The sequence below is a fragment of the Equus asinus genome, chromosome 29 (assembly GCF_041296235.1).
Source record: "Equus asinus isolate D_3611 breed Donkey chromosome 29, EquAss-T2T_v2, whole genome shotgun sequence".
Classification (NCBI taxonomy): Eukaryota; Metazoa; Chordata; class Mammalia; order Perissodactyla; family Equidae; genus Equus; species Equus asinus.
The window spans coordinates 45,265,482-45,289,042 of record NC_091818.1 but is presented as its reverse complement, the minus strand read 5'-3'; the positions used below and the strand labels follow the sequence as shown (position 1 = coordinate 45,289,042).

Here is a 23,561-nt window from a genome sequence, read left to right as displayed (position 1 = left end):
TGAGGCTTTGGTTTCCTTATTTTCCCTTTCATTTTTAAAAGAGATTTGAGCATTTTAAAATAGAATTAACACCTGTGCACTCGCCATCCCACCTTAAGAACTAAAACACAGCAGCAGGAACTGAAACTCTTTCCCTTCCCTTTGCCTGCCAGGCCGACCTCACCTGCCCTTCTCCCTCTGTGCAACAGAATTGTTTTCTGGGGTTTTGAATGTAACGGAATGGCATCCATCATATTGCATGTATCTGTCTTCCTGCCAGTTGCTGCAGCTGTCTCTTAGTCGACCTCTGTGCCTCCACCTGCCTCTCCTCTCAACACAACAGCCAGAGGTGTCCCTGTGAAATCTGAGCCTGGCAGTGGATTCCCATCGCACTGGGACCTGTGTGATCCTTCCAGCGAGCCCCTCTCCAGCCTCAGGACTCGCCTATGGCCCCCCAGCTGACAGGCATGTCCCACACTTGTGCCCTCTTTCTGGAACAAGCCCCTTGGTGTCCACGTGGTTAAACTGGCCTCCCTTTCAGATCTTTGCTCAAATATCATTCCCCCACAGAGTCCCCCTTGACCATGTCACTCTTGCTCCCCCTTCTTGCTTTATATTTATTTCCCCATGGTGGTGACTACTGTCTGGCATGCCCTCCAATAGAATGTGGCTCCATGTGGGTGAGGGCTCTGCTTGTTTCACCCACTCCTGTATCCCCAGAGCCTAAGACGGTGCTGGCATGTTGTGTTAATGTCAGCCCCACCCATCCTTGAGGCCCTCTTGTACAAGTCAGGAATGAAAATCCTGTTCCACGACTCCAAAAGAGCCGGCCCTACCACCCAGAGCCTTGGGGAGAATAGGGCCACAGTGAGCTCATCTGGTGGCTGGACTATAAATGGAACAGGAAGCTTGACTCACTCAGAAGATTTTAATGAACCAGAGACTCCTCAGACACCCAGGGACAGGAGGCACTGTGGCCCAAGGAGGCAGCACTGTCCCCTGACCTCATTCCTCAGGCTCGCCTGAACCAGGAAAAGACAAGCACCCACGTCGGAGTATCTTAAGGTGAAAACGGCTGGCCTGGCTGTGAAGAGACATGAGTTCCAGTTGCAGTTTGCTGTGAATTAGCTGTGTGGCAAGTCACATATAATCTCTGGGCTTCAGGTTTCTGCAAAAATGGAAACATCAAATAACAATACCTGCTTTTAAAGGATGTTTAAATAAAAGGTCAAGAGTGAACATCATTGTGGATTTATTTTAACTTGGTTTTGGTGCCTTTGTTAACCAGCTCCATTTGCATTTCTGACGAATATCTACCAGTGGCCTCAAATTTAATACAGGTGTTCAATAGAAATGTTTTCTGATTCTTGACGTTCGAGCCTCTTATTTCTCCACCTTCATTTCTACAATGGCGGTAGCTGAGGTCCTCTTCCCACAATGTAAACACTGATTAATTAGTTAGTTAACTTGGCAAACATTCGTTAGGAAGTGGCTGCATCCACGGATGATGTGAGCCTGTAGCAAGAAGCCTCGTCCATGGAGTGGTTACTGCCTCCTGGGAGGGCACAGCCTGGAGGTGGGGTTCTTTAGAACACTTACTGCTTTCTGGAGAGAGTGCTCTCTATAGCAATGCCCAAGGGGAGTTATAGCAACGACTGTCTCAACCAGAGGGTTATGACAGACTCAACTTAGGAATGCGGAGTTTGGGGCCAGAGGAGTGGTTACAACAACACAAAAGGAGCAGAAATTAGGAGAACCAGACTGTGGTTCTCTCGTGCTTCAGTGTTAATAATTCCATGTCTGCTGTTTTGAGAACCCTCACCATTTTATATTTTAGGGCAATGTTTTTTTGGGGGGAGGTTTTGGTGAGGAAGATTGGCCCTGAGCTAACATCCATTGCCAATCTTCCTCTTTTTGCTTAAGGAAGATTGTCGCTGAGATAACATCTGTGGCAATTTTCCTCTATTTTATATGTGGGTCGCTGCCACAGCATGGCTTCATGAGCAGTGTGCAGGTCTGCACCTGGGATCCAAACCTGTGAACCCCAGACTGCCAGAGTAGGGCATGTGAACTTAACCACTGTGCCACTGGGCCAGATCCAGGGTAATGTTTTTGACCACTGTTCCTTCCAGAATGTCCAGCCTGGGACTTAGTCCTGAACCACCCAAATTTCTCAATCCCTCCATCCTACTGTCACCATCATTCAGTTCAACAGACAAGTGATGGGTGAATCTGTGCTGCACCAGAAACCTGTAGAATCCCCTCACCCTCCCTTTTGGGGGTCTGGATGGACCTGTGCAATCCCAGGCTGTGCTGGTGAGATACCTGGGTATTTAATGAACTCAGAGTGTACAAGGCATCACAGAGTTTTTTGTATAATTGACCACTTGGATGTTCTGGTCTCATACAACACAGGGTTCTAAAATATCAATGTTGAACTTGGTGGGACCTCTGTTATTTTCAGAATTACAGCCAACTTTTCTGTTATCTATTGCTTGTACAAAAGGAGGAAAAGGGATTGAACTCTAATGAAAGGACTGAAATTATAGATTAAAAAATCACACAAATATCTCTATACCTCATTTTAGGATGTTAGCTATTTCATCCATCCATCCATTCACCCATCCACTCATTCATCTGTCCATCCATCTGTCCATCCATCCATCCATCCATTCACCCATCCATCCATCCAATCAGTATCTGGTGATTGTTTATCATGGTAGAAAAAAATCATCAGAAAGACCCTTTCTGGCTCTAGTATTCTATTATTATATGGACACAGCACTGTTCGGCTACTGTGAGGTATACTGAAATACAAAGCACGGACATTGCCCCCGGGTTTAAAAGCTGACGTGGAGCTCACAAGCAGACAATGGTTGATATTACTGAATTCTGGGCATTTAAAATTGCAAACTCTCCCATATACATTCTTATTTAAATCATGATTGCTAGCAAAGGAAATCAAATTATATCACCAAGGATAACGTCTTGCATGTTGTTGGTGTTGTAAACAACAATGGTAGCAATAGCTAACATACATATTAGTGGCTTTCAGCCGTGGGTGATTTTCCTTGCCAGGGACATCTGGCAATGTCTGGAGACATTTTCAGTTGCCATACATGGAGTGGAGGGCTTAGAGCTACTGGCATCCAGAGGGCAGAGGCTATGAATGCTGCTGAGCATCCTGCAATGCACAGGACCGCTCCACAGCAAGGAAATGTCCGGCCCCAAATGTCATTAGTGCCAAGGTTGAGAAACCCATACGTGTACATGTGTGTGCACGTGTGCATCTAAACACTGACTGTTTACCAGGCACTTCTCCAGGCACTGGCACATGTAACCTGATCTAATACAATAGTCGTGTGAGGGAGGCCTATGAACTGCCTGTGGCTGCTGCAGAAAACTACCATGAACCTTGTGGCTTAAAAGAGCTCAAATTTATTATCTTACCATTCTGTAGGTTAGAAGTCTGAAGTCTCACTGGGCTAAAACTGAGGTGTCAGGAAGGCTGGTTCCTTCTGCAGGCTGCAGGGAAGGATCCATTCCTTGCCTTTTCCAGCTTCTAGAATCTCCCGCATTCCTTGGTTCGTGGCCTTTCCTCCATCTTCAGAGACAGTAACATCTCATTTCTTGGACACTTCTTCCGTGGTCACATCTCTCTCTGAACTCAGTGGGGAGAGATTCCCAACTTTTAAGGACTCACGTAGTTAGATTGGGCACAGATAATCGAGAATAATCTCCCCATCTCAAGGTTCTGTATAACTTTAATCACATCTGCAGAGCCCGTTTTGCAATGGAAGGTGACATTCCCAGTTTCTGAGTATCAGGACGTGGACATCTTTGGGCACCATAGTACTTCCTACCAAGCGGGTGTTGTTTTTGTCTCCAATTTTATGAAGAGGAAACTGAGGTACAGAGAAGCAAAGGACCCGTCTCAGGCTCTGCAGCTGTTGAGTGGGGCGTGGGGTCCCAATCCAGCCCCCTGGCTCCAGAAGGGCTCCTGCTCACGAAGTCAGACGTCAGACAAAGAAAGGTACAGATGAAACAAAGAGCAAACTCCGAGGGTCACTTGCGTTGAGTCTTCTTGAGCGACTCCTGGATAGTAAGAGGCTAACCAGTCACAGGCAGGCAGAAGGAAGAGAAAGAACAGGGGTCTGAGGGATCCACAGAACGTCTTCACCTTTGCCGTGCTGTCCCCGGCCTCCCTCTCTGCCCCCTGGCTGCTACCCCGACCTCTGCAAGCTTAAGGTTCCAGTGTCCTGTGAGATCCATGTTCATTCTCTGACAGAGGTGCTCATGGCACGTGTTTTATTCATGATGAGAAAGTCGTCTCTGGGCACAGGGCCATGGGAGGTGATAGCCTTCTAGGCCTCGAGCTGACCTCCTTGGGGCAGGTTTAGAGCGTGATATCTGGGAGCATCTGCAGGGTGAGAAGAGGGCAGATTCTCCCCTGTACCCTCCCTGCATCCCCTGACCTATGGACAGATACCAAGACCTCTGGCTCCCTTTCTTTCCCCTGAGCAAGCACACTCAGCTTCCTGCCTCTCCCCAGCAAGTGTGTGGCCCGTAGGCTTGTTTCCCAAACTCTCTGCTCCAAAAGTGTTTCAAGGCCCTGAGGCTGCATAGCGGGCCTGTGTGGTAAGCGCCAGCACCTGTGACAACTTTACCTCCCAACACTCCAGAGCGTGTGGGTGACCGGCAGCTCCATGACACATGAGGGGGCCCTCGGAAAGCCCTCATGAGACCGCCACCATTTATGCCTGACCGATGTCCAGCACCGTAACAGCTGATTAGCTCTGGCATAAATATATAACATCAGAATAAGTAAACTCTCCACACTCTCTGTCTTATTCACCACATGCTCCGTCAATGGACATTTCCGGATTGATACAAAGTCCAAAGCACGACGCTGTGAAGCAGCTACTGTCCCTGCCTTCAAGGAGCAAATGTGGGTTGGGGAAGACGATGCCAAACCGTCACAATGCTGTGTGCCATCAGTGCAAGTGTGGCAGATATGCCCGGCTTCTGAGGTGCGGGAGAGAACACTGGCCAGGAGGAGGAGGTGTTGACAGATTGTTGGAATCCCGACTGACTAACGGGAACTTCCTCTGCCACCCCAGCGGAGGGCCAGGGTGCTCACTGCTGGGAGGGGCGAGCTGCGAAGGGGGAGCGATGGGCAGGCGCGGTCACCCGTGCTTCTTAGGCAGGACTTGAACTGCAGGGGAGGAGGAACTGAGGCAAGAGAGGCGGTGATGGACTTGGGTGGGAGAAGCCTAACAGAGACTGTTGTGTTAGTCCCGGTCAGAAAGAATGAGCGTCTGGACTGGTGCCGTCCCATAGGAATGTAACTTGAGCCACAGCTGTAGTTTTAAGTGACATGGTAACCAAGTTAAAAAAAATAAACAGGTGTAAATTAATTTTAATAACACATTTTATGCAACCCAACTAACTAAAATATTATCTTTTCAGTGTGTAATCAAGATAAAAATGATGAATGAGGTTTGTACACCCTTTATACTAACTCTTCCATATGAGGTGTGTTCCCACATTCACAGCATGCGATTTGGACTAGCCACATGCCCGGTGCTCAGCAGCCCCTGGGCCAGCGGTCCAGACCAGGACGGGGCCAGTGAGGCCGCAGAGGAAGGAAGGAGCACATTCTTATCTACTACGTGATTGAAGAGGTGGATGCAGAGGGTAATGGAAAGGGAGGAATGGGACATGATCCCAACCTGAGAGATTGAGGAGGCATATGGACAGTCTTTTTGTGTAGGTGGTGGGTCCTGAAGATGAGATTCATACCCCGAACCTTCCGCCCTCCACTGGGTACAAACCCCTCGACAGTGGCAGGTTCCCAACCTGGGTGTGTTGAACCCCCGAAGGAGCTTTACCAAACTGCCTAATCTGCCCCCAGAAAATCTGATCTGATTGTGCTGGATGTGGCCTGGGCATCAGGGTTTAAAATGCTCCTGATGATGACTATACCCAGCCGAGTGTGAGAGCCTCTGTGTCAGAGCATCCAGCACCAGGAGCAATCTGGGGAGTCCTCTCAGCTCTGCCCGCCGGACCTCCCCTTCTCGAGACCACCATTCTGCTTTGCCCATAACTTCCTTATTTAATTCATTGTGTTTTCTCCTGTATTCTTGGATTTAGGTGTCTATCTTACCCCACAAAACATTTTTGTTTTCTCTTCAAAAACCTACTTATTATTTTTGGGGGCCGCCCCTGTGGCCGAGTGGTTATGTTCGCGCTCTCCACGTCGGCGGCCCAGGGTTCATGGTTCGGATCCTGGGCATGGACCTGGCACCAGTCGTTGGGCCATACTGAGGGGGGCGTCCTGCATAGCTTAACTAGAAGGATCTACAACTAGAACATACAACTATGTGCTGGGGGGCTTTGGGGAGAAGAAGAGGAAAAAACCCTATTTATCATTTTGAAAACATAAGTCTTAACAGGTATCAGATGTGGAAAATGAGAACTTAGTTGCTAAGGGTCTTCACTCTGCGGTACAAATATGATCTTGGTGGGGATACTTCAGACAGCACAGAATGTTGGAGGTGAGTGCAGAGTAGTGCTTGATCAGTACCAGGCTGGCGCGGTGAGGCGCCCTCTGGCGTCTCAAGACTGTTTATTGACTGGCTTTGCTACTAAGTCAACTAGCAGGAAAGGTCAGGTTCACTTTGGCAGACGCATGAATTTCTGTCCTCTGCTCTGGCCTCCACCCCGTCCACATCGTGAAAAGGCGTCTGTGAACGTTGCAGTGTAATTCCTCTCACCTCCTGGGAGGAGCTGCCTGGATGCTGGCAGTTTTCCTTCTTTTCAATTGTGAGGCATTCACTCTCACATGAGGGTGTTCCTTCCAACTGCACTTCTGTCAATGAGCACCTCTCACAGAGAAAGGAGCTGAAGGAGGAGAGCAGCCCTCCAGGAGTGTGTGGCCAGAGAACATTCCCACAGATAGAGGAGAGACGCTGGAGGGCACACAACTAGGTGGATGCAGGTGCGTGTGCTCTGCATTCCCCTCCCGTGACCGCAGGGCACGTGCTAGCCCCGAGGGGTGGGTCGAAGGGACCCTACAGAACGGGAAACCCTGACCTGTCAGACTGCGTGCGGCAAACCCTACTGAGACTCAGCCTTGTTCTGAGCGCCTCTGAGGGGCCTGGTGGGTTCAGAGTCTGATTTCCCAGCAATGAGCACTGAGTGGAATCAGAGATTCGAAGTAACTGCAAGATAAGGTGTCTGGAAGGCCTTTTAGGGCACACAGCCTATAACAACTAGGTTCTCCAGGTGCAGACTAGGGGCTGACATGCTGGAGAGCAGCTGTCTTTCTTGGTGCCAGGGCCTTGCCAGCATTTCTCAATGATACATTTCTGGGACAGTCCAACAATATCTGGTATCTGGAAACCTTGTTGGCCAGAATTCTAGGTGGCTGGGGGAGGGCATGACAAGAGAGCAAAGAAAAGGCCACAAGCAGAATTTGGAAGTACTGCCAACCAGTTGGCAACTGGCTCGATCAAGACAGACCTGTGCATTCTGAGTCCTGACGAAGAGTCCATATTCACCCATAGTTCACAGTAGATTTGAAAACAGGTTGTTTAAAATGTAAAATGTAACGAGGCACATTTCCATGGTGATATGAAAATTAATAAACAGAAACCTCACGATATTGGAGTCAGGAGACCAGAGGGGGAGCTCTCACGCCCTAGGAAGAAGGCAGACACCCACGGGAAGGAAAAAGACTTCTTCTCGCCTGGCAACAGCTCAGCCAATGAGAGACTGTCACCATTCAGTCAATGACAAGCCACTACACTTCCAACTCCCATCTCCTCCCATGGACTCTTTGTTTACGATTGCCTCCCCCACTTCCTCTTCCCCCTGCAAAAGGGCTTCTCCTCCCGTGTTGCTGGGACTTGCACGTGGCTTGCCATGGTCACAGACCCCAGTTGCAATTCTTTCTCATCCAGAATAAACCCTTTTTGCTAGAGAAATAACTGCCTATTTGTTTAAGGTCAACAGTGACAACTTTGATATTTTCAACAATGCCCCAGCCTGGCATTGCCTAATCTAGCAAAGAGTTTGAAACGATTAAAAACGTGGGGAAGAAGTGGAATTCTACCATAACCCCAGCTGACAACCAAACCTGAGAAGAATTTCCTTTCACTGTATGATTCAGTAGGCGGCCCTGGGCCTCAGGAAGTGTCTGGTGCTGTTCACTCCCACGTCCCTGGACAAGTGAGCCACACTTACACTCGGAGTGCATGTGGCTTTTGCAACAAGAACTCTGTCCCCTTGTTTTAATTGTCAGTGAGAATGTGAATACTGTTCTTCTGTGAAGAGGAATGCAGGGCAGCCATCCCACTACAGGGTAAATAGAGGAGGGAAGGAGGAGACGCAGGCCCAGCATCTGGTGGAGAGGCAGTTCCTAACTACTCCATCTGTAAGGACTTGACATCAACCATTTGGGTCCCAATAGGATTGGGATGAAGAAAAAAGAAAATCCATGCTCAGACAGTGCCTTTTATTCCTCTTCTCTTCTGCTCACACAACATGTGTAAACCTATACATGTACATAAACATGTATAGACTTCTACTTATTTAATTGTAATTGGTTGTTGATATGTTTGTCTCCTCAAGTCAAGAGTCATGTCTGTTTTTTCTTTAGCAAGATAACAGTTGGACTAAATTGATAAGTCAGTTGGTGCACTAGCTTTCTATTGCTGCTTTGACAAATGACCACAAACTTAGTTTAAAACAACACAAGTTTATTACCTTGGAGTTCTTTAGGCTGTGAATCTGAAAAGGGCCTCACTGGGCTAACATCAAGATGTTGGTACAGCTGCATTCCCTCTGGAGGGTCATGGGAAGAAGGTGTTTCCTTGACTTCTCCAGATTCTAGAGCCTGCCCATATCCCTTGGCTTATGGCCTCTCCCTCCTTCTTCAAAGCCAGCAGTGGCAGGTTAAGACCTTCTCATGAGTAGTTCTACGCGAGTAGCTCTAACACTGACCCTTCTGGCTCTCTCTTCCACTTACAAGGACCTTATGATTAATTGGTCCCATGCAACTGACACAGGATCATCTCCCTACCTTCATCTCAGCTAGTTAGCAACCCTCATTCCTTCTTCAGCTTAATTCCCCTTGCCATGGTAAGGCAATGTATTCACCAGTTCTGGGTATTACGACATGGATATCTTTGGGGGCCATTATTCTGCCAACCACATCCACCAGTATGCTTGGCCCATTGTAGGCATGCAATGCAGACTTCTTAAACAAAATAAAGTAAACAAATATACCTTTATATTCAAACTCTATTGAATTGACCTAAATTTTACCATATTGCCTCTTAACAATTGTCATTTTCTATCTGTGTTCAAGCCATCACTTTTTCCTCATCCTCTAAATTAAATCACTGTAACAGTTACTAAAGTTTCCAAATATACTGCTTCCTGTACAATAGGGATCATTGTGTATCCTCAGCAGCAGCCTGGCAGAAGAACAAAACAACATGCACTGAGTCTGAACGTGATAATTCAGCAAACAGACGGAGGGCCAGGGCGTCAGGGGCTGGGAGGCACTGACCGCCATGAGATGCAGAGGGCTCGCGTCTACTTCCGCTTACAGCTGACCAATTGTGAGTCCATTCCCAGCTCGGTAGATGAAGCTGAACCTGAATCGGTTAAAACCGAATGATGTTTACCGGCCTTGGGCAGTACCCTGACACTGTTGGGGTGCCACGGCCTAGGAGGTCTGCTTTCTCTTAGCTCCAATCTAGAAGTAGCTCCTCTCCAGAGTAAGTGGACTTCAAAATATTCCTCCTGCTGCCACAGCATGGCAGAATGTGAACTGTGGGGCCCTGAGTGCTTGCTGAGAGAAAAAAACCTCAAAGCGACACAAAGAAAGAAAGAAAGCATCCTTCAATAACCAGGAGTGGATGGCAGGTATTGTGCAGTGCGTACTGGAAGGAAGAAAAGCTGCTTTGGGACTTCCATTAACAAAGACGCATTTAAAGTGCACTCTGAACAGGTGCGCAAGCACAGAGAGAACTTTTCTCCATGCAGCAGAAGAGCACTGGCGCAGGAAAAGAACAGTGTGTGACACGTGGAGCAGGGCTGGCTGAACCGTGATCATGTGAGAAAATGAGCAGTCAGCACTGAGCCATGACGGAATGCTCATGCTGAACACTTACAGGGCATTTTCCAAGTGCCAGGAACTGTGTGAGTGCTTGACGTAGTTTATTGCATTACTGTAATGCACTGAGGAGACTCATGGTCAGAGACGTTGAGTAACTTACCCCAGGACATACAGCTGATGGACACTGAATTCAAATACAGGCACCTGATTGCAAAACCTATTATCCTAATCACTGCCCTGTTTTTCAACAGTCACTTAGGGAAGAAAAATTGGAATCAGTATTAGAAGTCACCATATTAGTATCATTGGTTGTTGGATATACTCATCTTAGAATTAATTCTCCAAATTAGAATTAAGCTGTTCCTGGTCCTGATTTTTTAGAGTAGGTCCAGCAATTCTCAACTAATCTCTAACAATCCTTGTATTAAAGAACTGTTTGGTTATGTTTATAGATTACATCTGGCCCAAGTAGACCCCACTACAGATTGTGTTCAGGAATCTACAGCACCCAGAACGTAAAGCTGCCATGGCCAGGCGCCCTTCTGCTTGGGCTGCTACGGAGCATGTACACTCTTGTTTGGCATTCACCATGGATTTGGTAACGGGTGGAACTCAGTTCACACCAAGGAGGACTTTTTCTGTAAGACCAGGAGGTAAGTCCTCCATAAAGCATGTCAGAAACTCCCTATTCTGTGTGGTCGCATGAGAACGCTGGTCCCTGTAACTCCCTTGGTCCTGACGCAGAGGCAAGACTCACTGTCTCAGCATCAGGAGAAACAGGAGTCACTGTTTGGTGTTCCATCCTTAGCCTCTTATTCATTCAGAGTCGCTGCTCATGACCCCACAGGCTGTACTCTGCTCTACTCCAGGGCGCCCCCCAAGTCTGGTGGAAGAGGCCCCCAGAGTGGTTCAGTGTTGTGGTTCCAAGCTGGTCCCAAACATGTGGTCACATGCATCCCCAAGATGAGCGTGCAGCCTGTGGGGAGATTCACAGCTGACGTGCCTTCCCCACAATGCAGATTTCTAAGTAACTGAAATAACTAATTGACACTTTTACTACTTAGTCCTCTAGAAGCCCTCAGCACTGTGGGCCACTCTCTCTTCCCTTCGTCTACATATTTTTCTGTCCTGCTCTCTCTTCTTCTCCTCTGTCCATCCCCTCACCCCTCCCATGTCTCCAAGGGTCTCGGTTCAGTCCACCTGTCCCCTCATTCGACAAACTGCACCTACACACTCTTGACTCTCAAACCTGCCTCAGGAGCCTGACCGCTCCTCTGAGCTTTGCGCCTGAGCTGGGTTTCAGCTGCTCACGGGCTTTCCCATCCTGGATGTTCCACTGCTGTTTCTAAGCCAAACGTCCAAACTCACTGTGGAAACCCACTTTCCGACCTGAGTTCTCCATTCAACCCCCTCTCCCTGGGCCACAGCTCCAATCACACAAGACCTGGTTCTTTTCCTAAGTCATTTTTGAATCTGCCCCCTCTTCCACTTGTGATGTCAACGCCCTCTGCAGGCTCTCGGTCCCTCCCTGGGGTCATCGCTGCGACAGCTGCACTGGCTGCAGCCCTGTCTTGTGCTCTTCCACACTAGAACCTTTCCGTGTTGGGTCATCGTGCCTCCACTGTTGCATATCTTCACCAGCTTTCTAACCGGAAGGGGGTCCTCCTCTCACCTGGCGGCTAGCCATCCGCTCTTGCTCCAGCTGCCTTTCTGGCCTCGTCGCCTGCACACCCAGGTGTGCCCTGTGCCAGCACTAGAGCATCACCCGCAGTCCCCTCAGCGTGGGGCGCTGCCTCAGCCTGTATACCTGTGCACCTGCCCAGATGTCTGCCCTTTGCTATTCTGGTCCGCTTCTGCCTCCGCCTCCAAGGAGGCCCCTAGGTTGGCTCATGGGGGAGGGGGTTTCCTGATGGCGCAGTCAGCTTCTCTTCCCTGCTGTTGCGCAGACATGCCCAGACATGCCTGGAGGAGGGCATCTGTGAGTCATTGGTTTGCAGAAACAGAGTCCTTGCAGGCCAGAACCATGTCACAGTCACTGGTTCCCCAGCCCTGAGGCTGTGCCCTGACACCCTGGGCACCATGATGGGCGGTGGGTACATGTGTGATGCATTACTCTCTGCATCTCCCTCTATTCATGTTCTTTTCAGGAAAGCATAGGGAAAGCAAAGGAACTCACTAAGGCTATGTGAGGGGAGGGTGATGCTTATGTCCAGCATCAGGTCACTCGACACTGAATTGGTTATTACCTGACTGCCTGCCTTGATCTGCTCCTTCCTCAACCCAGATTCCATTGGTGAGGCTGAGAATGCCTGCCATTGGCTGCCGGCTGCCAGAATAGGTCTGACTCATTGGCCTCATGTCACCCTGAGAAATGCTGTTACTTGCTTTATGATGAATATCAACAAAGTCACTTTATCCAGATTCTTGGACACAGAAGTTCAGGGTCTTGTTGCTTGTGGCTGGGTGTGAGAATTTAGAGATTACATTAGCATTTGAAGGGAGGCCACAGAACAGTGTTTGAGACAACTCTGTGCATAGTCACTGTACAAGCAGGCCATGAAACGCTCGGGACCCTGTGTACACAAAGACGAGGGTTTTATCTGTTTCTTTGGGGGAAGGACTGAATCTGGAGGGTGGAGTCCATGAACCTTTTGAGATTGGGTGCAAAAATGTATGGGAATTAGTGTATATTCATTGCTCCCGGGCAGAATCTGTGGCTTCTCAAGGGCATGTGTGATTCTAAAGATGTTAACGTTTAGAAGCCCAGGGAAGACTAAGGGGTGAAACTAGTCGTCAGCGTTAGTAGATTCGGAGAGGCATTCCCAGGTTTGCTCAGAGACTTCCAGATAATCATGAGACACTCTATTTCTGTATAAGCCCTTGGCTTGTAAGAAGTACACACGTGCCAAGAATCAGTTGTTCAGAATGTCAAATGTTCTACACCCAGATCTTGTGTAGGTAAGTCGATGACAAAAGGAAAGAAAAGTAGCTGGCAGAAGAGCAAGTGTTCAGTCACTGATCACTGCCTTCTTTTTCTTGCTCGACAAATGTCGCCCTGGTGTTGGAGAGAGCACTTGGCTTTGCTCCTTCGATGTTCTGTTGGGGTGTGCCCCATCACACCTGGTATTTATGCAGTCTTCAGAGACCCAACCGACAAGCTGTTGAGAGCATGCCCTGTCATTCTTATTCCATGAGCACAGGATTTCACACGAGGCGGGCTGACAGGATCTACCATAACTCTGCTGTTATGGAAGGAGGTCGTGCAGCACTGACAGTAATTGAACACTTATGGCAAAGGCTGAAAGGGCAAACACCCAACTGTGTGGAAGGAGGTCCTAACTGCAAGAAACCCATAGTCTGGTGAGGAGTCAGATGTGCTGGTTACAGCTTCACCTGCTGGGGGCTCAGGTGGGAACAGACCCCCAGCGCTGGGGAGTGCAGGGCGGGAACAGCTCATACCAGCTGGGTGTCAGGCGGATGGCGTTAACTGGGCAGTCTGAGTGAATGCGCAGGGCCTTCCTTGCTTGTTCAGCCCTCACTTAAATATATGGACATACTTGCTTTTGGTTCACATTTAACACTTTTCCCCTGCCCTAGCCTCAGCTACAATGGTTTTCATTAGCTAAAATTGTACTCCTAGATATTATTATTTGCACACTGTAGTTAAGAGCTCCTGGAAGTTATATGGACTAGATTTTAACTGCTTAACGCTCATAAATAGCACATTATCTTCTGTTATCTCAAGCAAGCATTGATACTGTGGAGCTAAAAAAATACAATCCTCCATGATTTGTGTCCTATTATGCATATTGGGGTATAGCAAAGTATTTCCGGTCCCCCTTAATCTGATCTATTGCTTAAAGTTAGTGGGGTTCAACTTTTTTCTCCAGATTCTCATCATAGCACATCATTTCTTTAATTCTAATGATTATAATGGGGGCGGACTGTGGCCAAAACCAAGAGGATAGATAACAATATGTATGCAGCTTATTACAAAGCAGGGCTGGTAATATGTAGGGTAGATTGGTGACTTGATTGGTGTTATCGGCAAAAGGACTGTTTCTAATAACAGATTACTGTGATTACCAAATTTTGAATTTGTGTTTTCCTTATAGTTATGACAAAGAGCTTTCTGGGCAGCAAATCTCAAGACTTCCATCAGACAGGCTACAAAGCACTCTGACTTTCTGCTGCATTCATTGTACTGTTTGCGGCTTTGATGAGCTCCTCATAGGCCACTTTTCCCAAAAGTCTATGAATGTGACTCCCACATAGGATGGGGACTCCTGGATGTCTCCAGAATATATCTGTGGCCATTTATCAGACTCCAACACAACAGGCCACTGACAGTGTGACTGCAGCACATTGCAATGTGCGCCATCTTGACTTTTAAAGTTTCAGTGTCTGAACTTTGTAAATTAGTAACTTTTAGCTGGGAAATTATAGCATGGAATGAGAGGTTCTCAGAATGTCTGTAAGAAGGGTGAATATTTTCTCCAAATAGTCCTTTGGTTGTTGGGACTAAGCCAGGCTTTCAGTAGCCACTGGTGCTGTAACAGCTTCAAAACTCCAAAGGACTACCCTAAACGGGCACATCATCACATAAACTCCCAACAGCTCAAAGAGCTGACTTGTAGGGCAAACCAGATGGGAGAAAGGTCCGAGCATGTGCAGGTAGGTGGGTAGGTGCCAGGTGCCGGGGTGGGGGAGGGGGGAGGGGGAAGGGGTTCCACATGGTTAATCAGATAGATACCTTTTCTGGCCGAGCTGGTTCGGAAGAGAAAACACCAGGTAAATCACCAAACACTGTGTACACGGGAGGGGCAGCTGGTCAAGGTCCTGTGATGAGTGACTCAGCAGACGCTTGGTAACCACACACACACTCCTGCCAAACTGGGCCTTCCCTGGACAGTAAATGCAGGTTGAAGTGTTTCTGTGTGGGTTTGCCTCTTCTCCATTGACTGTTCCTCCAGGCCTTACAGAGTTCCAGAAGTGCACCTTCCTAAGGAGCAGTGGAGGGGGAGAATTACACTCCATTTCTTTGTTTACAAACTGGGAATAATAAAACCTCTCTTGAAGGACCACTGTGAGGATCAGACATAGTTTATGTAGAGCAAGGTGCAGGCACATAGACTGTTACCTGTTCTCCTCGTGTGTGAAAGCGGGAACAAGGCCAGGTCACCAGTTAGTGCTCCCACAGCCATTAGGCCACAATGGTAATCTATTTTCTGTTTGCAAAAGTACAAAAAGATACAGTTTACCTCAACTGTAAAATATCATATTAACAGGCACCTCAACGGTTGTTGTAAAGATTAAATGAGTTAATGCAGTAATACACTCTGCTCACAGCCATGCAGAGTCAACAAATGTTAGCTATTGTTGTTGTTACGCAAACGCATGAGGGGTCAACACCAGGAATTTGGGGACTCGGGATTCAGCATCTTTCTGGAAATGGGGTGGGAACTTGAGCAACTCAACTTGCTGCCAGTTCCCTCCTTTGTTGGTGGTGATGGTCTTGAACGCAGCTGTGACCCACCCAGCACACAACAGTGTCTGTTTGTCAGAAGAAATCATTTATGTAAAACAGTGACATTTAAACTGGAAACACATGCAAATTTTTTTTATGTATTTTTAGGTTCCCAGCAGTCAGGGAAAAAATAGCGAATTAATTAATCAGAAAAAGTTTATAATAGAGTTGCTCATTTGTGTCCGTGCTTATTTAAGTTAAATCTCCTGACTTAAATGAGTTGTCAGCATCCACCTGCTGCTGCCACTAGCATGGATGCTCTGGTGGCGGAACGCCTTCATCTTGCTTTATTTATGGATGTCGATGTCTTCCAAGTGCTTAGCGCAGTCTGTCACATGGTTGGAATTTAATAAACGTCTGTTGAATTGAAGTGATAATGTACTAAATTTCCTAAGAGTGTACTCCCAGAATTTCACATACCTTGTTCCTCCCCCTGCCATGGGGCACAGCCTTGTCTAAATTGTCACATACAAAAGCTTTGGGTTTGAGGAAATGAAAGAAATGCTGTTCTCTTATATATAATAAAGGAAAAACTCAGAGGGATTCCATCAAATGGTGAAGAGTTTGAATGCACACAGATGGCAGCTCTTGGGGGTGAAGTAATGAAATCAAGGCTGGCTGGTGAAGTATGACACAGATGACGGGCAGGAACTTGGGACTTGTGTCTGCAGTGAGCTGAATTGAGGCCTGTCACCGAATGTTTGCAGAACTCACTTTCTCACCTGCAAGCTGAGATTCTTGAAGAATAGATTTTGAGATATGAACTTGGCCTACTGCTGACACTAAATGTCAAAAACTTAGACTGATCAATGATAGGGCATTTGAATAACATTGAATTTCTTTCCCTTTTTCCAGGCTTTATTTTTTTTTTCATTGAGTTAATGATAGGTTACAATCTTGTGAAATTTCAGTTGTACATTAATGTTTGTCAGTCATGTTGTAGGTGCACCACTTCACCTTTTGTGCCCACCCCTCACCCCACCTTTCCCCTGGTATCCACTAAACTGTTCTCTTAGTCCACATTTTTAAATTCCTCATATGAGTGGAGTCATACACAGATTATCCTTCTCTAGCTGGCTTATTTCACTTAACATAATTCCCTCAAGGTCCATCCATGTTATTGCAAATGGAATGATTTTGTTCTGTTTTGCAGCTGAGTAGTATTCCATTGTATATGTGTACCACATCTTCTTTATCCATTCATCTGTTGATGGGCACTTAGGTTGCTTCCATGTCTTGGCTATTGTAAATAATGCTGCAATGAACATTGGGGTGCATAGGACTTTTGGGATTGCTGACTTCAAGCTCTTTGGATAAATACCCAGTAGTGGGATGGCTGGATCGTATGGTAGTTCTATTTTTAATTTTTTGAGGATCTCCATACTGTTTTCCATAGTGGCTGCACCAGTTTGCATTCCCACCAGCAGTGTATGAGGGTTCTTTTTCTCCACAACCTCTCCCACATTTGTTACTATTAGTTTTAGATATTTTTGTCATTCTAATGGGTGTAAGATGATATCTTAGTGTAGTTTTGATTTGCATTTCCCTGATGATCAGTGATGATGAGCATCTTTTCATGTGCCTATTGGCCATCTGTATATCTTCTTTGGAGAAATGTCTGTTCATGTCTCCAGCCCATTTTTTGATCAGGTTGTTTGATTTTTTGTTGTTGAGTTGTGAGAGTTCTTTATATATTATGGATATTAAGCCTTTGTCAGATATATGACTTGCAAATATTTTTTCCCAGTTAGTGGGTTGTTTTTTTTTGTTTCAATCCTGTTTTCATTTGCCTTGAAGAAGCTCTTTAGTCTGATGAAGTCCCATTTGTTTATTCTTTCTATTGTTTCCCTTCTGTGAGAAGACATGGTGTCCGAAAAGATCCTTTTAATACTGATGTCAAAGAGTGTACTGCCTACGTTTTATTCTAGAAGTCTTATGGTTTCAGGTCTCACCTTTAGGTCTTTGATCCATTTTGAGTTTATTTTGGTGAATGGTGAAAAAGAGTGGTCAATTTTCATTCTTTTAGATGTGGCTTTCCAGTTTTCCCAGCACCATTTGTTGAAAAGACTTTCTTTTCTCCATTGTATGCCCTCATCTCCTTTGTCGAAGATAAGCTGTCCACAGATGCATGGTTTTATTTCTGGGCTTTCAAGTCTGTTCCATTGATCTGTGCATCTGTTTTTGTACCAGTACCATGCTGTTTTGATTACTGTAGCTTTGTAGTATGTTTTGAAGTCAGGGATTGTGATGCCTCCTGTTTTGTTCTTTTTTCTCAGGATTGCTTTAGAAATTCGGGGTCTTTTGTTGCCCCATATGAATTTTAGGATTCTTTGTTCTAATTCTGTAAAGGATGTCATTGGGATTCTGAATGGGATAGTGTTGAATCTGTAGATTGCTTTAGGTAGAACAGACATTTTCACTATGTTTATTCTTCCAATTCATGTACATGGAACATCTTTCCATCTCCTTATGTCATCATCCATTTCTCTCAGACAGGTCTTGTAATTTTCATTATATAGGTCCTTCACTTCCTTAGTTAAATTTACCCCAAAAAAATTATTTTATTTTTTTGTTGCGATTGTGAATGGTATTGTGTTCTTGAGTTCTTTTTCTGTTAGTTCATTATTGGAGTATAGAAATGCTACTGACTTACGCAAATTGATTTTGTACCCTGCAACTTTGCTGTAGTTGTTGATTACTTCTAAGAGTTTTCTAATGGATTCTTTGGGGTTTTCTATATATAACATCAAGTCGTCTGCAAGCAGCGAGAGTTTCACTTCTTCCCTCTCTCTTTGGATTCCTTTTATTCCTTTTTCTTGCCTGATTGCTCTGGCCAGGACCTCCAGTACTATGTTAAATAAGAGTGGTGATAGAGGGCATCCTTGTCTTGTTCCTGTTTTCAGGGGGATGGTGTTCAGTTTTTGCCCATCGAGTATGATGTTGGCTATGGGTTTGTCATATATGGCCTTTATTATGTTGAGGTAGTTTCCTTCTATGCCCATTTTGTTCAGAGTTTTCATCATAAATGGCTGTTGGATCTTGTCAAATGCTTTCTCTGCATCTACTGAGATGATCATGTGGTTTTTATTCCTCAGTTTGTTGATGTGGTGTATCTGGTTGATTGATTTGCGGATGTTGAACCATCCCTGTGTCCCTGGTATGAATCCCACCTGATCATGATCTATGATCCTTTTGATGAATTGCTGAATTCTGGTTGCCAAAATTTTGTTTAGAATTTTTGCATCTATGTTCATCAGTGATATTGGCCTGTAGTTCTCTTTTTTCATGGTGTCCTTGTCAGGTTTTGGTATCAGCGTGATGTTGGCCTCATAGAATGGGTTAAGAAGTGTTCCATCCTCCCTAATTTTTTGGAATAGCTTGAAAAGGATAGGTATTAAATCCTCTCTGAAAGTTTGGTAAAATTCCCCAGGAAAGCCATCTGGTCCTGGGGTTTTATTCTTTGGGATGTTTTTGATTGCTGTTTCAATCTCTTTCCTTGTGTTTGGTCTGTTCAAATTGTCTGCTTCTTCTTGAGTGAGCTTTGGGAGATTGTAGGAGTCCAAGAATTTATCCATTTCCTCTAGGTTATCCATTCTCTTGGCATATAGTTTTTCGTAGTATTCTCTTATAATCCATTGTACTTCTGCAGAGTCTGTTGTTATTTCTCCTCTTTCATTTCTGATTTTGTTTATTTGAGCTTTCTCCCTTTTTTTCTTTGTAAGTCTGGCTAGGGGTTTGTCAATTTTATCTTCTCAAAGAACCAGCTCTTTGTTTCATTGATCCTTTCTACTGCCTTTTTTGTTTCAATAGTATTTATTTCTGCTCTGATTTTTATTATTTCTCTCCTTCGGCTGACTTTGGGCTTTATTTGTTCTTTTTTCTCTAGTTCAATTAGGTGTAGTTTAAGATTGCTTATTTGGGATTTTTCTTGTTTGTTAAGATGTGCCTGTATCGCGATGAATTTTCCTCTTAATACAGCTTTTGCTGCATCCCATATGAGTTGGTATGGCATGTTATCATTTTCATTTGTTTCCAGGTATTTTTTGATTTCTTCTTTAATTTCTTCAATGATCCATTGCTTGTTTGGTAGTGTGTTGTTTAGTCTCCACATCTTTGTGCCTTTCTCAGCTTTTTTCTTGTAATTAATTTCTAGCCTTATAGCATTATGATCGGAGAAGATGCTTGTTATTACTTCAATTTTTTTAAATTTGTAGAGGCTTGACTTGTTTCCCAATATATGGTCTATCCTTGAGAATGTTCCATGTGCATTTGAGAAGAATGTGTAATCTGCTGTTTTAGGATGGAGTGATCTATATATGTCTATTAAGTCCAATTGTTTTAGTTTTTCATTTAGCTCCACTATTTCCTTGTTGATTTTCTGTCTGGATGATCTGTCAATTGATGTGAGTGGGGTGTTGCGGTCCCCTAGTATTATTGTGTTGTTTTTAACATCTTCCTTTAGTCTGTTAATAGTTGCTTTATGAATCTTGGTGCTCCTGTGTTGGGTGCATAGATATTTATAAGCATTATTTCTTCTTGATGAAGTGTCCCTTTTTTTTTTTTTTTTTAAAGATTTTATTTTTTCCCTTTTTCTCCCCAAAGCCCCCTGGTACATAGTTGTATATTCTTCGTTGTGGGTCCTTCTAGTTGTGGCATGTGGGATGCTGCCTCAGCGTGGTTTGATGAGCAGTGCCATGTCCACGCCCAGGATTCGAACCAACAAAACACTGGGCCACCTGCAATGGAGTGCGCGAACTTAACCACTCGGCCACGGGGCCAGCCCCCCGATGAAGTGTCCCTTTGATCATTATATATTGTTCCTCTGTGTCTCTCTTTACCTGTCTTATTTTGAAATCCACTTTGTCTGATATAAGAATTGAAACACCTGCCTTTTTTTGCTTGCTATTAGCTTGAAGTATTGTCCTCCACCCCTTCACTCTGAGCTTGTGTTTGTCCTTGTGGCAGTGGTGTGTTTCCTGGAGGCAACAAATTGTTGGATCTTGTTCTTTAATCCATTTTGCCACTCTGTGTCTTTTTATTGGAGAGTTCAATCCGTTTACATTGAGAGTGATTATTGATGCATGTGGACTTAATGCTGTCAATCTGTTGCTCATTACCTTGTTTTCCTGCATTTCTTTTCCTGTGTGCTTTAGCTTACCCATTTAATACTGCAATTTCTTATGCTGGGTTTCTTAGATTTTTCCTTATTTCTGTTTTGTGGCTCTGTTCTGTTTTTCAGTTTAGTGGCTACCCTGAAGTTTGTATTTAGAATCTCGTGTATAATATAGTCTATTCTCTGGTGGTCTCTTACTTGGCCTAGACTGATTTAGACCCTTTGCTCTTCCCCTCCTAAATAATTATTTTCCTTTCTTATTCCAACTCGTGTTATGAATTTGTAGTTAAGAGTGATAAGATCATCCTTGCTTTGGCAGTTTCCTTACCTTTACCCTAATGCTATAGTTGAATATTTGCTATCCTTTTCTGGTTCTATCCACTGGTCTCCCTACTCTGTGATTTGTGACCCCTTTCCCCCTTTTTTATTTTTTCAGGTATGAGAGCCTTCTTGAGGATTTCTTGTAGTGGAGGGCTTTTAGTTACAAATTCCCTTAACTTTTGTTTGTCTGGAAAAGATTTAATTTCTCCCTCAAATCTGAAGGAAATTCTTGCTGGATAGAGTATTCTTGGCTGAAGATTTTTATCTTTTAAAGCTTTGAATATGTCACTCCATTCTCTCCTAGCTTGTAGGGTTTCCATAGAGAAATCCGCTGAAAGTCTGATAGGAGCTCCTTTGTAGGTTATTCTCTTGTGTCTTGCTTCCCTGAGTATTCTTTCTTTGTCTTTCCTTTTTGCCATTTGTACTATGTGCCTTGCAGTAGGTCTTTTTACATTGACAAATCTAGGAGATCTGAAATCTTCCTCTACACACATTTCTCCATCAATCCCTAGATTTGGGACGTTCTCTTCTATAATTTCATTAAGCACACTTCCTGCTCCATTTTCCTTCTCCACGTTCTCAGGAATTCCGATGATCCTTAAGTACTTTCTCTTTATTGAATCCACTATCTCTCAGAGATTTTCCTCGTTTTTTTTTTTTAATTCTTAGTTCTCTTTCTTCCTCTGCCTGGAGCCATTCAGCCTGTCTATCTTCAATTATGTTAATTTGTTCTTCTATGGTGTCTACACGGACATTCAGGGAATCCGTATTCTGTTTTATCTGGTCCATTGTGTTTTTCATCTCTAGTAATTCTGTTTGATTCTTCTTTATAATTTCAATCTCTTTTGTGAAGTAACTCCAGAACTCATTGGCTTGTTTCTCTATCTTTCTCTCTACCTCATTGAGTTTTTTGATTATAGCTGCTCTGAACTGATTTTCACTTAGTTTACCTAATTCTAAGTCCTCAGGACTTAATTCTATGTTTTTATTGTTTTCCTTCTGGTCTGGGGCTTTTATAAATTGCTGGATGGTAGAGGAGCGGTTTTTTCTCATGGTGGTAGAATTCGGTTGCAGTTACAGCCTGTCGCTACTAGATGGGGGTCGAGAGCCACGTGTTCTGAGCTCTCTACCTTCGGGCAAGATGGTGGCGCCCAGTGTGCTTTTCTGTCAGGGAGGGGCTGCTATTCTCACCACCGATCTGGTTTCAGATCAGTTCTGTTCTCTGGTCTCCCAAGGCCCTGGGTTTAGGGGGTCCCCGTGCACGGAAGCTTTCCCCATCAGCGGGTTTCCACTGTACCAGCAGCGGGAGTCCTGGATGATCCCCTGGTCACACGGCCCCTCCCCCACTCCTTCCCAGACCCACTCAGCAGCGTCACACACTCTAGGGGAGGGAGCGATGTTCTCTCCTACCGTTCCAGCTCCTCTGAGGCCGGCAGCAAGGTCTCTGTCCTCTGCCTTCTTGGTATTGTAGGTCTCTAACATGTTGGCATTAGATTTCTTCTGTGAAATTCAGTTTTTCCAATCCTTTGTTGTATTTTGGAGGGGAGAGAGTCTTGGGTCAGCTCACCCTGCCATTTTGCTCCATCCCTTCTTTTCCCAGCTTTATTGAGATGTAATTGCCATATAACATTGTGCAAGTTTACGGTCTACAAAGTGATGATTTGCTACATGTATATATTGTGAAATATTCATCATATTTCTGTGGGTCTGTATCTGGGCTTTCTATTCTGGACATCTATTTGTCTATTCTTTTGCCAATACCACACTGTCTTGATAATTGTAACTTTATAGTAAGTTTTTTAGCAGGGTAGTGTCAGACCTCTTTGTTCTTCTTCTTCAATATCGTATTGGATATTCTGGATTTTTTGTCTCTCCATATAAATTTTAGAATCAATTTGCCAATACCCACAAAATAACTTGCTGGGATTTTGATTGGGATTGCATCGAATCTGTAGATTTTGGAATAACTGACATCTTGACAATACTGAGTGTTCCTATCCATGAACATGGACTACCTCTCCATTTATTTGGTTCTTTGATTTCCTTCATTAGAGTTTTGTACTTTTCCTAATATAGATCTTGTACATATTTTGTTACATTTATACCTAAATATTTCAAATTTTGGTGCTAATATAGATAGTATTACGTCTTCAATCCTAATACTGTTTTATTAGCACCTTTCTTTCTTTTCTTGATCAGTCTTGCCCCAGGTTTGACAATTTATATCTTTTCATTACCAACTGTTGTTTTGTTTTATACATCATTAATTTCTGCTCATTTATTCATTTTATTTGTTCATTTACTTTATTTTGCGGTTTTTGAAAACTCATTAAGATGGATGCCTAGCTCATCAATTTTGTCTTTCATGTAGAATTTTTATCATTCAGTTAAAAGTATTTCCTAATTCTTATTGAAATTTCTTCTTTGATCCATGATATATTTAGAAATGTGTTTTTATAATTTCCAAGCATATATATATTTCTACCATTTTA

The 23,561-nt window shown here is 44.7% G+C and overlaps 1 protein-coding gene and 1 long non-coding RNA gene across 2 annotated transcripts in view; one reads left to right on the top strand and one right to left on the bottom strand.

Annotated features, from left to right (window-relative positions):
* GTPBP4 (GTP binding protein 4) overlaps positions 1 to 23,561 on the top strand; it is a 127,124-nt gene that overhangs the window by 74,404 nt on the left and 29,159 nt on the right. The window lies entirely within an intron of this gene.
* On the bottom strand, positions 14,973 to 22,598 carry LOC139042489 (uncharacterized). The gene is made up of 3 exons (XR_011499240.1): positions 22,480 to 22,598; positions 15,249 to 15,336; positions 14,973 to 15,110 (listed from the first exon to the last, which is right to left on the bottom strand). It is a non-coding gene; the product is annotated as an uncharacterized lncRNA (long non-coding RNA).